We start from the raw sequence: 9239 nt of genomic DNA, 5'->3' as shown, positions 1-9239 counted from the left end.
TACATAGTATCACTAGCGTGACACGGCATTTTTTTTAAATATCTCATTTAAACATACACAAAGCGTCCTTATAAAATTTCAAAAAACCGCCACCATGAGCAGGTCGGTCGATTATGCTTTGACACTTTGTTAACGCTCGGAGCGAATAGGGAAAGCTTAGTAAATACACCGTAAATATCTCAGCGGCTGGCTTCCAGCGGTGACGCCTGACAGCTACTGCTGGCTCAGCTGTCCAGCCGCTGTGGTCGTCCGAACGCACCCAGTATTATGTGATACATGACAGAAGCTCGAAACAAATGACAATCAATGAAAAACCCTATTGCCCAATTACTGAAATGGTCATCACGAAACCGTCACTAAAAGATCACAATTCTTGTTGGAACAGTGGCGATTCGAGGACGATCATATTTTTGTTGGAACGGATTTTGTTTACTGCGCAGAAGCGTTACCGTTTCGTGACGGTTCTCGGTCGTGTTGGAACAAACCTTATAAATAACAAGATAATATATTTTATCCAAGAAAGCTTGGACGTCGTTTGATTCCGCTGACATTGACATTGATACTGGATGCGTCGGTTCAGATGGCTGACACCTGATATCTGCTGATGGCAGATAAGTAGGTACTTCATTATTAAGGTTAGTTGGTAAAAGCGGATATAACAACTCCCCCTTTAAGATGGAAGTTGATGCGTGGAAGCAACTTTCAGACTGTCTGTTTGTTGCTATTCAGTTGTATCTGCTCCTCTTTGTCTCTGGAGTCACTTAGCTGGATACTGGGTTTTCATCTTGGAAGTGATGAAAGTGATTGAAGCAATTGAATGGAATTTGAACTGGGTGACTTTTGTACGTAACATTGTCATAAGCATTGATCAAGTTCTGGGAGTGTACTCTTGTACTACCAATAAAGGCATCGCACGTGGTTGGTGTCGATGATATCTGTTGGTGTCGATTTGACTTCTCTGGATTCGCATTTAATGGAAATGGGCGGTGGTTCAGAAACTGTTATCAGCCAAAGGTTCATGCTGATCTTCTGGACGTTGTGGTCTTTGCAAATACTACGGAAGTCTGGCATGTTCTGGGAAGACGTTCTTGTCGCTTCAGAAGTTAGGCTTTGCATACGGCGTCGCTGTCGATTGGATTGTAACAGATCTTGGTTCTGGCTCGAAGTGTTTTGCATGACTCAAGACCATTTATTGTAAGGTATAACAAAGAATCATCGTTTCGCGCAATATATTTATGTGTTTTTGTTAAAATTTAATGTAAACCTGTTCGATTATCCAGTATTGGTATTGGATAGAGACTATATAAAGTATATTGTTCTGCATCAGTTAAAGGAATATTTAAGACAAACACAATTCTTGTGTCTAATTGATAGGCCTGTAATTCGATAATATCGAGATATTGAGGGAGATTTGAAGTATAGATTGATAGGGGAAGATTATTTTTCTGTAATGATTGTGATATATGCCTAAGCGATTCAATTAAATCAAACGGGGTAATGATTGAACTATGTAATATTTTTAATCTAGCAAAAGTTATAGCATTTACTATATCATTTAACGAATCTTCGATAAATGAATAGCTGTTCATTAGCAATTCACAAAAGTTCAGCATATCGATTTGAGAATTATAGAATTTGAATTGGTCAGAGATATTCATTATTAATTTTCTAATTTCTTTAATATTATTGTTGAAGGTTTCCTCATCTATTTGTAATTTTCGGATTGTCGCGTTGAAACTCTTAATGAAAGAAGTGGTAACCGATATTTGAATTTTTAATAGGTTTTCGATTTGATATTGATTTTGATTTTCATCGCGAGGTATCTCATTAAATTTATACATTCATTGAAATATTCGCCATCTGACGAATCTGAGTCTCCGGTTATTATTATTGATTTCCATATTGAACCTATACCGTTAATAAGTTCAAGTTTTTCTCGGAAAGCGTATTGTTTCGTATCAGCCATTATTTCTGTATTTTTAAGATTAACGGAAATAGAGGTTTGAGGAGACTTATGTGAGTTTGGACTTCAGATTTGAATGATTCGAGGTATATTTTATTTAGTGGTATCTAATAAATTGTCTAAGATTCTGTCATTTTTGTCGATAACATCTCTGATTGAATATTGAAGCATGTCTTTGTATACCAGGAGGGTCCATTTGTCGTTTGAAATTTTGAGAAGAGAACTGCTGGGTGTAGTGAAGGCTTGCGAACATTTCCATAAATACTTGTACGGCAGAAAGTTCCTTCTTCGAACAGATCACGCTGCTCTAAAATGGCTCATACAATTCCGTAATCCAGAGGGCCAGATGGCAAGATGGTTAGAACGACTGCAAGAATATGATTATGAGATAGAACACAGGGCCGGAAGAGTTCATTCAAATGCTGATGCCCTTTCGAGACGACCATGCAGTGCAAATTGTAATCACTGTGCCAAATTAGAGGAACGATTTTGCCCCGTGAGACGAACCACCGTAGTTAATGCGCAATGGCAGCCCCAACAGTTACAAAACGCCCAAGAAGATGATCCATGTATAAAAAGAGTATTGGATTGGATGCAGCAAGGTGAGAGACCTAGTTGGCAGAACATTGGTGCATGTAGTCCAGAAGTCAAGGCCTACTGGAGCCAATGGAATTGCCTGGTACTAAAAGATGATCTTCTGTACAGAACCTTTGAGAACGATGATGGTACAGAATCTAAGCTGCAGTTGATTGTACCTAAAAGTAAAGTGTCAGAAGTATTGCGTCAGTTGCATGACGGTACATCAGGTGGACACTTTGGTATTACGAAGACTCTGCAAAAGGTTCGAGAACGGTTCTATTGGGTGAACTGTAAAGATGATGTAAGAAGATGGTGCCAGAAATGTGAACTGTGTGCATCCGGTAATGGTCCAGTTGGTAAAAAGAGAGCACCCATGAGACAGTACAATGTTGGAAGTCCTATGGAAAGAGTAGCAATCGACATTGCAGGTCCATTTCCAGAAACCGATGCTGGAAATAAATACATTCTGGTAACCATGGACTATTTTACGAAATGGACCGAGGCCTATGCATTACCGAATCAAGAAGCTGCTACCGTTGCAGAGGTACTTGTTAAAGAATTCTTCAGCCGATTTGGTGTTCCCTTGGAGATCCACTCCGACCAAGGGCGAAACTTTGAGTCAGCTCTTTTCCAAAACGTTTGTAAATTGATTGGTGCCAATAAGACCAGAACAACACCCCTGCATCCTCAATCAGATGGAATGGTCGATGAACTGAACGATGGGTAAACACTTGTCCAAAGTTGTATCTGAACATCAGCGAGATTGGGACCAACACATTCATTTATTCCTGATGGCCTACCGCTCGGCCGTGAATGATACAGGTCAAACACCAACCTGCCTGATGTTGGGTCGTGAAGTTCGTTTGCCCTGCGACCTAGAGTTTGGCTGCAGACCTTCCGAGGAATATGTTGCAGGCGAAGAATTCGTAGACCGCCTGAAGTTACGAATGAACAACATTCACGAACTTGCCCGACAACACATCCAGATAGCCAGTGACAGAATGAAAGATCAATATGATTCTCGCTGCAAGAATGAAAGCTTCGAAGTAGGTGATCTTGTCTGGCTTTATAATCCACAACGTCGTCGAGGCCTGTGTCCTAAACTGCAAAGACAATGGGAAGGTCCGTATGAAGTTAAGAAGAAAATAAATGACGTAATATACAGAATTAAGAAGTTACCAAACGGTAAACCAAAAGTTATTAACATAAATCGTCTTGCACCATATGCTGGCTCAAATGAAACAGAGGAAGCCCGAGTCCTCCAACAGGAGATGAAAGATGCACCACAGCCAAGTTTTAAGGAATTTATGTCAAATTACGCAGAAAGAAAGAGTGCTAGATTCGGCGTGACCACAGAAGTTCAGCAAGATCTGTTTGGTGTTGTAATATGTATAAAATTGGAAGAGTATTGCGATTGGAAGATGGTCCTCGATCTTTGCTGTATATGGTGACCAGGAAGTCTTATACGGACACGCCAAGCTACGAGAACATATGGCGTGCTCTAACTAATTTGAAGAAAATCGTGTGTAATTATGACATCAGAGATTTGGCTTTACCAAAAATAGGCCATGCAGTAGAAAATCTGGATTGGAAGATTGTGAGAAGCATGCTTGAAGTGATCTTCAGAGAAACTGGCGTACGAATTACTGTGTGTTGCATGAACCCGAAGATGTCATACCCTTCAAAGACAGTAGACTGTTACTTCTTTTCTAGGGGTGTATGCAGAGCTGGAGAATCCTGTAGGTTCCGCCATCCTGGGCCATCTAGAGTTGCTGATCGGGACGCTCAGATCTTAAGAGGGGAGCAGTGTAACAAAATATTACTTTTGACCGACCGTCGTATAACAGGTCTCATCTCCACGCAGGCATTCCACGACGATGTTTCTAGATATGACCCGATGTAGCGGGACGGAAAGACGAGCAATTCTAAGAACGTCTGGACGATAACTAGAGATGGGCAGGATTTTCGAGAAATAACGATGGGCTATAAATTGGAACTGTTTTTGTAAATGAGTTCAGTGTATAATATAAATTCGTCTGTACAGTTATATAAATAAAGTCGTATATAAATACGAAATCGCTCGTTTTATTACAGTACTATCACGAAAATCAATACATCAAGAAGAAAAGATAGACCAGGAAGGATATTAAATGTCAGAGTATATGAAGACTTGTGAAAAAGTAATAAATATCGAGAATTGGAAAGAAAAAGCTTTAGACAGAAAACAATGGAAACAAGTAGTTAAGAAAAAATGTATGGAAAGACTATAATAAAATTTGTACATTGTAAATATTTAATATTAAGTATTTAATAAAAATAAATGTAATATTGTCTATAGTCTATATTATAGTAGTACAATGTAATATTATTATGTACTTAATAACTTAATACTAATTGTGGGGAAAATTAAATTTCTCAGCTCTATGCATTCAAGGGTTCTTGAGCTTAATAAATAAAATAAATTCTTCATAAAAGTAGATTCCAATGGTGTTGTTGATTAGGGTTAACATATACTGGGAGTGGATGACTGAAATGAGTCTAAGGAATTTGAAAGAGAATTCATGATAGATGAATTTATCAAAATTTACTTTGATTGTTCTATTGGATTTGGTATTTAATAAAGTAACAGAATTTTCGCGGGTTTCTTGGGTTTCGAAAGGGACAATAATTTTAATTTGGGTTTTCCTTTAGGATTACCTAAGTTCCTAAAGCAGTACTTTGATATAAGCAAATTTACATTATAAAATGTTTCGGGTGGTCTAACAGAAGTATACCCAAACATGAGTTCGTACGGTATAAATCCGTGAGTTTTAGCATTATAAAATATTTCGGGTGGTCTATTGGAAGTATATCCAAAAATGAGTTCGTAGGGCATAAATCCGTGAGTTTTCGCATTATAAAATATTTCGGGTGGTCTAATAGAAGTATATCCAAAAATAAGTTTGTACGGTATAAATTCGTTAGTTTTGTTTTTTGTGTTATTAGGACAAATAATTGCGTAAGGCAGGATATTGAAAGGATGTTAATCGAAATTTTCAGATTGATTAGCTCTTTTGTTTTTATATTTTAAGCAAAGATTTTTTACTAGTTCTCGTTCTTCCTTGTTAATATGTTGTATTGGAAGTCGAGACTTGATGTTGTCGTTTCGGTATATTTTATCAGAGCAATAATTTATTAAGATATCGTTTGACTGGAAATTTAGAATCGGGTAGTTTGAATAGGGTTCAATTATTGCGGTATCGGAAAAATCGGTAATTTTGGGGATTGTGTTTGAGTTTACTATAATAGATGTCAGAAATTTTTCTTTTTCATTCACGTGTACTAATGCGTTGGGGGTATGGACTTTATCATTTTCATTTTTGTGCAAAATTGCATCTGTATTCGAGAGATGGCATGTTAGATTAAATATTTGCTCGGATCTGGGATTTATTTTAATTTGATTAGGAGATTCATTGTTAAGCGAATTAGTTTCTACTTTGTAGAGAGGTAATGTTTGAAAATTTGTGATTAGTTGTTTTTTCTTGAAATCTATTGCACATTCGTAATGTTCAAAAAAATCGAGGCCTAAGATTCCATCAAAATCTGTATCTAGCTTATAGATAAATACTTTATGGGGGTTTCCCATTTAGAAAGGGAATAAAGTAGATTCGTTGATATGAATTGTTTGGTCTGTATTAAACTGTATGATCATATTTTCGGGAAAACGTGGTTTGAAATTTTTCGCGGTATTTTCATTAAAGATAGAGATACAAACACCGGTATCGATAAGTAGTTTAAACTTGTTTGATGCGTCTGTTATATAATAAGGATTTTTAGAGTTTACAGCAAGAGGAGGGCTTAGAGAAATTTCTGTTCTGGAAAATTTAGAGACGGGTTCATGTCGTCCAAATTTAGAGTTTGGATCTGATTTTTTATTTGAGACAAAGGTTCGTTTATTGAAATGGCATTGTCTGGTGGGTGGTTCTGATTTGAAACTGTGAGAAAATCCTGATAGTCTTGGCTATCAATTAAATCGGTCTGTTCATCGAATGAATTGTAATAATCAGGAGGTGAATAATAATTATTATCGGAGAAATCTTCGTAATGATAGTTTTCAATTGGAACTGGGGTATAATCATGAACATAGTCATGTTCGTAGTTAACGAAATGAGCTCTCTGTCTATCGTTCGAAAAATTTGGGTTCTTATGAATTACAGAAGGGCGTATTTGTGAGTTATTTTGATTGAATTGAGGTCTTTGTTGGTCGTTAGATCTAGCGTTTTGATAGTTATTATTCGGGCTGAAGTTTTGCCTCTGAAAGCCATTATTTTGGGCATTATTGAAGTTTTCATAGCTACTGAAATTTCGAGTATCGTTAAAATTCTGGGAATTATTTTGGGAATTTTGTCTAGAGCGACATTCGTTATTTGAGTGGCCAATCCCAAGAAGCAATTGGACGTAATATTACGACGTCTTAACGTTGGATTAAATGCCCCAACGTTAATACGCGACGTTGCGACGACGGTCAGAAAACCGCTATTTGCACCTAAGTGGGGAATAGAAATACGGGTTGCTTCGACGTCCCCCTCTCGACTTCTCAGCTCGAGATATTTTATCGTCAAATTACGTTAGTTTTTAGGACTTTGGTCTTGTAAAATAATAGTATAAAATTCTCTACCACAGAAGTACGGCCGACACACTTCATTTTTACCAAATAGGTTAATAATCTTGGAGGATATTAAATCATCAGAAACTAAGATGCATGACGGCCTGTTGATACTTATTTAAGTAGGTTCCTACTCTATTCAGAATATAACCTAAGTGACTTGTATAATTATGTTATTAATCATCTGCCTCATTGCATAATGCGGTCGAAAATTTACAAACGCAAGGAAGTGTACTGTTAAACTAGGTATAAAAATTGCTAAAAACTGAAAGCGCCTCAGAAATTTACAGGTTAAATCGAACAAAACGGTAATAATAGAAATAACCATCGTAATTAATAAAACATATTATTATGTCTAGACCCATACAAAATTATCCTTGATTTATATATAAACAAAATTCGTTAATTAAAATAAAATATTCATTAAATCTAGCAAGAAAATTGCCAAACATTATGTTTCAAAAAATGGCTGAACCATGGCGATTTTTCATTAATGGCAGATTTGACTAGCGACCTAAATTGCACTACATTTTAACTGATTTGGACAAGGACACCCCTGCCGACCTTTAGTATAACCTATTTTTACCTTGCACACCTCGAATTTACCTATTGGTATACCTTATACGTCCTAAATTTACTTTACGACGTTGGATAGTCGTCGACGTTTTTTAGTAAATTACAGGTATCTTATAAAAAAACTTTGACGTCAGGTTAACGTATACAACTTTACCTAAGTACTACATTGTTAATTACCTACGTTGTATTGTCGCTCTCACCTTCCCGCAAGTACACGCAGCAATCTACCATATACCTACTGAAAAAAACACCCGAAGTCTCCTGAACGTTGGGTTCGATACTAATAAATACTCTGTAATCCCCGACGTTGAGCAGTCGTTAAATGTCTTCCAGTAAATTACATTGTAGTATAGAGGTTATACCCGACGTCAGCTTAACGTTAAACCTTAACCTAATAATTAACGTTGGCATTCTCAACGTTGGATTGTCGTTGTCGTCTTCCCGAAAAATACGTCTACCATACTCGATAAAACACCAACGTCCTCTAAACGTTGGCATCTATCCTAAAAAATACGTTGTAATTCCCGACGTTGAGTAGTCGTTGATGTATGCCACTTAATTGCACTTATACTACAGATAGTTTAAGACCGACGTCAGCTTGACGTCAAACCTTATCCTAATAATTGACGTCGTTATTCCCGATGTCGGTTGATCATCAGATTATATTACTTATTAGCAGCAACGTTGGTCCATAGGAAAAACAGACGTTGTCCTTGGTTAAGGCTTATTGTGAACCAATTTTGTCCTCAAATTTAACGTCCCATTAGGACAAAATTGGTTGCAGGTCGTAAAATTGCTACTTGGGATGCGTCCACAAAAGGTGCATCTTGGTGGTTGAAAGTTTGGTCTTCTAATGGGTTGATTATTTTGATTGGGTCTGGGAGGATTGGGGCGATTGGTTTTCTGTATTTCGAAATAGGATAATTGTAGCTCTCGTCTGATGCGGATCTGAGCTTGAAGAAGGTCTTTTGGATTACTAGCACGAACAATATGTGCAATTTTTGGATCGAGGCCGGTCAATAATGTATTGAGCGCCATTGATTCGATTAGTACGATTTGGGCTTGTTTCTCTTCAGGAGTGAGGCCAGATTTCTGGATATTGGCATGCATTTTTGCATTAAGGACTTGGACACGATTGAGGAATGTAAGAGCCGATTCATTTGGAAGTTGTTTGACTCTCTGTAAATCTTGTATGAGAGAAGATAGGTCTCTAGTGTCTCCAAAGTGGGAATTAAGAAGTTGTTTGATTTCAAGATACGATAATGGATTTCTAGAGCTTATGAGCTGCGCTGCTCTTCCGCGAAGTTTATTTTTTATGTGAATCACTAATAGCTGTTTTTGATCACGCATAGACATATTATAGGCATAATCACAAGCATTTAGAAAAGTTTGTAAGAATATTTGATCGCCTTCAAATTCGGGTACGATCGAAAATATTTCGGATAGTTTATAAGGTTCTACTTCGGGTTCATTCTC

Source organism: Diabrotica virgifera, chromosome 1 (genome assembly GCF_917563875.1).
Source record: "Diabrotica virgifera virgifera chromosome 1, PGI_DIABVI_V3a".
Classification (NCBI taxonomy): Eukaryota; Metazoa; Arthropoda; class Insecta; order Coleoptera; family Chrysomelidae; genus Diabrotica; species Diabrotica virgifera.
Note: the sequence above shows the minus strand (reverse complement) of the source record.